The 4,763-nt window shown below is 33.4% G+C and overlaps 1 long non-coding RNA gene across 1 annotated transcript; it reads right to left on the minus strand.

Moving 5' to 3' along the window:
• Window positions 1-3,210: 3,210 nt before the first annotated feature.
• Window positions 3,211-4,132, minus strand: LOC149686146 (uncharacterized). The gene is made up of 2 exons (XR_016384119.1): window positions 3,954-4,132; window positions 3,211-3,887 (listed from the first exon to the last, which is right to left on the minus strand). It is a non-coding gene; the product is annotated as an uncharacterized LOC149686146 (long non-coding RNA).
• Window positions 4,133-4,763: the final 631 nt, after the last annotated feature.

Here is a 4,763-nt window from a genome sequence, read left to right on the forward strand (position 1 = left end):
CAGCAGCGGTGGTTTTAAGTTCCTTGGTTTTTTAGGCGACTTAGTGTAGTAACTGAATTGCTTGGTAATCGTTTCAATGCAGTTTTTAAAGCTCTTGTTATTAATTCTTTCAAGAGCCTGCTTGACACACAGTTCCAATTTGTGGGCCAAGCACTGGATGGAAATCAGATGGTTGCAATGATTCCTCAAAATTTTCAATAATCCGTTATCTTTTCCCCAGTAAACTGAGGCTCCATCAGTGGTTATCGTGCACGATTTCTTATACGGTTCCTTGATTCCATGATCATCGAAAAACTTCGTCAAAGAGTTGAAAATGTCCATAGCACAGCCACTTTCCGTAAGTCCAAGGTGGAATCATTTTTCTCACTTGTGTAAGTAACATGCACGATTTCATGATTATCCATCGAACGATCGGTCGAGCTATCCAATATTAGTCCAAAAATGTCGGTTTCATTTAATTTCAGAATTACATTTTCCTTTAATATTTTGGCAATGAACTTTCAAAGTTCTGGAAAACAGGGAGCCCAGGCGAAAATTTAAATTCCTTATAGGATAAATAGTATTTTTTTGGAAATTATAGGATTTTATAGGACCAAAAATTTGTTTTAATAGGAAAATATTGGACTAAATTTTCTCGTATATAGCACTATATTTGGCTTAAATTACTCAATAAATCATGAATATATGTATAACAAATCGAGTTTCATTGTGAAAAAAGGAACTTTATTAATATTGTATCAGAATATCATATCACATTACATTTTTGTCAATAGTAATCATGTAAAATACAAGAATTAAATTTTTTGACTAGACTGCTGCTTGTGCCTAGGCTTGCTTAGCTTTTTTTCGTAAAATGAGCCTCAATAAGAGAGCTCTGACGTTTTCTCAGAGTTACCTCTTTTTTCTTAAAATTTGTTGAAAAATCTGAATCTTTTTTAATTTTTTCATTGAGTGTTTCAAGAATGAGTTGGGCAACGCTTACAGCGGAAGTCTTTTTGTAGTATAGCATTCTTGTGCTTTGTGTTAGCTTCTTCGAGGAATGTGTTCGCAACGGCCTCTGATTTATCCTTTTCTTCTCTCAAATTCCTCACTGTTTTAGTTAAGTTAGACAATTCTTCATTCTGTTTTGATAATTTTTCCATTTTCTTCTTAGCTTCTAGCTCAAGAATTTCATCAAATTCTTTTCGCTTAGCCTTTTCTTCTTCTTCTTTTAACATCTCGAGCCTTAGCATATAAGATGAATGCGCTTGATTTATTATTAGTTCCTTGCTTATTGGAAATCCACGAAGGACCTTCTCATAACCATTGATGGCGTCTTTGGTTGACATTACCGCGTTAATTGTTTGAAGATTCATATGAACTATAGCCATCTTAACTCAAAAATCAAATTGAATTTACAATTAATCAATAATTAATAACAAAATACCCTAAATTAACACTATAAAGATATTATTAGCCCTTTAAACCTATACCATTAAAATAAACTGAAAAGAAATTCACGGCTTCGTACAATAGAAGAGGAACTAGCCTATCAAAATTGACACCGAACTTTCTAGAACTATCCTATACCCCTATTTCCACAGTGCAAAGTGAAATACCTAGCCACTAAAGAGTTTTCCAAGAACCCAGAGAAATGGCTCGCTTAATTAGACCCTAAGCAACAAGATCTTGAGTCACTACCCTGGTACCTGGCCCGAGAAACTTCTAGAACATTTTTTAACCCTTAAACTGACCAATCCGTATTTGGTCCCAGATTTAAAAGTTTTGCCTATTCGCTGATATCATGAATTCGCGCGGCTACGTCATAAATATGGTCCACTATTCGCCAAACCAAAGTCAATCAACAAACGTCATTGTCCCAGAGATCCTTGCGAGAAACTAGAAGTTAAATATACGAAGTCCCTCCTTTCTCACCCTCAGTCGATACCTGTACTATCTAAACGAAACCCTGTCGGCCCATCCTTAAGAAATCCTTAGACGTTCGGAAAAAATTTTAAATCGAAACTTATTTTATTCATTTTGAATAATTAATTTTTTGGAAGAGAATCGGAGATTTTATTTTTTAACCCTTAATTTTTGAAGAAGAGGAGGAGCGCAAGAGCGCGAAATAGTAAAAGTCATAGACAATTATTAACCCTTAAATCGAGAAGAATTAAGGAGAAAGAACCCTTAACCCTAAAGAAGAATATGGAAGAGGAGCAACTTGTGGTAAGAAATTAAAAACTTGAAAGTATTTTGATAAACTGACTTGAAACTATGGTTAAAGAACTTAGATTATGGTTGACGGATTGATACAATTTTAAAATCTTAACTCTCTATTTTTAAACATTATTATAAAATCTTAACCAAAATACCCCTAATTTTAATTATATAAAAAAGACTTGGTTTGCCCAAGCCTTAAAAACAAAACGATAAGAGTTTTTCCAGTTGTCTGAAGCGCGGATATTTTTTTCTATTGAATTTTAAAGACAATCCGTATTTTACTACTCTTTAGATTTTAATTCAATCACCTGATTTTCCTGCTAATGGATTAGTTTCCTATAAATTAATTGAAATAAAAAATTACTTATCTCAGATTTTTCATGAACAATTCCATTTTCCTGAAACATTTTATCATGAATTTTTTTCTTTTCAATGGAGAACGTACTTTAATTTTCAAATAATACTCTCATTAATAATGTATTATATGCGGTCTTTTCGAATACAAAAGGGGGCTGTTATCACCTTTCTTATATTTGATAAAGGGATTCGTTTCTTCTTTAAGCAGAGTCACAATTATTGAACTGTGTATATCAGTGGGGAAGATTTTAGAAGTGTTGGTTGAGTTGCTATTTAGCTGACAACATTATGAATACTTGATGTGTTTAAAACCTTTTGAAAGGAAAATTCTCGGAAATTAAAAAAGAAAGAGTCAATTTGATTAAATTTACACGATATCCCTCAAAATTATAAATGCATGATAAAATGATTCAGGAAAATGGAATTGTTGTTGAAAAATCTGAGATGAGTAATTTTTTATTTCAATTAATTTATAGGAAACTAATCCATTAGCAGTAAAATCAGGTGATTGAATTAAATTCTAAAGAGTAGTAAAATACGGATTGTCTTTAAAATTCAATAGAAAAAAAATATCCGCGCTTCAGACAACTGGAAAAACTCTTATCGTTTTGTTTTTAAGGCTTGGGCAAACCAAGTCTTTTTTATATAATATCTGTTCCTTCAGCCTTAATTTGTATTAATCTATTATAAAAATAATAATAGGCTTGTCAAACTTCTAATGAAGTTGTGTTGTTCGATGTTCCAGTAAGATGTTCGTGAGCATATTGGCTCCCTCCAAGTGCCTCTCATTATTTTATGGGAAAGATTAAAATTTTAAATTATTTGGCAGGGGAGTGTTAAATTAATTCACAATTGGTAGGCAGGTTGTAAATTAATTCACCATAGATAGGCGGGTGGTAACTTATTTTATATAAAAAGGCGGTTGGTGACTCAATTAAGTTTAGTTGACCTTTTTGCATAGATTTAAAAAAAAGTTATTTCTAAACCACGCGCCACACGCGCACATTTCATTGAAATTTTGTTATTTAATAATTTTCCCTTATATATACTAAGATTCTTCATCAAAAATAGACAACGCGCTTTCCAAGACTCGAACCTGCAATGTTTTGCCTCGAATGCAAACGCGTTATCCATTACGCCACAAGCCCGTACTTCGTAACAAAAAAATTATCCAAACATTGTATTTATAGGATCATTTCATTTATGTTGAATAAAAGATCTGTAAAAATAAACACCGAGCTTGCCAGGACTCGAACCTGCAATCTCCTGCTCCATAGGCAGACGCGTTATCCTATGCGCCACAAACCCGATGAAGGCTGAACGAAATGCTATGAAAACAGTGTAATATATGTAACGGTTTTACCATGATTTATAAATTAATTAAAATAAAATACTTGGAATTAATTGTTCTTAATCAAACTTCAGAAGTTCAACATTTAATAGTTGCTTGATAATTCAAAAGTGTTCCGAACCTTAACTTCCCAGTAGTTTCTGAGTTATTCGATGGAGTGGACCACCAAAAATCCCATGTTTTTCTATGGGACGCTAAGCCTAAAATCTGTGAATTATTTCTTTAACATTACGGGAGGGTGTGGGTTCTTATCTAGAAGGGCCTACCGGCCCTCTAGAATTTGAAACTAAAAGGAGACATTCCATAGAGGTTTTAAAATACAAACCTCCCTTAGATATAAATTTGATTTTTTGTATAATGTTTTTATTTTGACCCCCATAATAGTTTGAGAAAATTTATGAACAAGATTGAATATAATGTTGAATATTAAAAATTGGATTAGAATCTATTTTGACTCTCAACTGACACATACCATCAAATGCGGTAGCTTTTGATTCGGAAATTTAATAATTCCCTCGTGCCCTTTAAACGGCCTTAACTCTCCACAACTGACTGCATTCTAACATCTTGTCTAGCGTTAGCGAGGTCGAATCATTAGTGAAAAGAGTTAGGTGTTTGTGTTGCATCTTAAACCCTCTCGTAGGACGTCGAACACCCCACCCCACCCCCATAAACAACAAATGAAGAAGGTAGATAAAGGCTTATAGAACTCGATCTGGTGAGATTACCTTTCCCGATTTGGAAAACCCTCGTTCAACTTCAGCGTTACCATTTGGTATCACCAAAGCGGCTCTTAAAACTTGCATGACTGTAGGATACTTAGAGAATATTTACTTTCTCCAATATTTGGCCA

This window comes from Phalangium opilio, unplaced genomic scaffold (assembly GCF_054372755.1).
Source record: "Phalangium opilio isolate 3A_F unplaced genomic scaffold, DU_Popi_V2 ptg000032l_1, whole genome shotgun sequence".
Classification (NCBI taxonomy): domain Eukaryota; kingdom Metazoa; phylum Arthropoda; class Arachnida; order Opiliones; family Phalangiidae; genus Phalangium; species Phalangium opilio.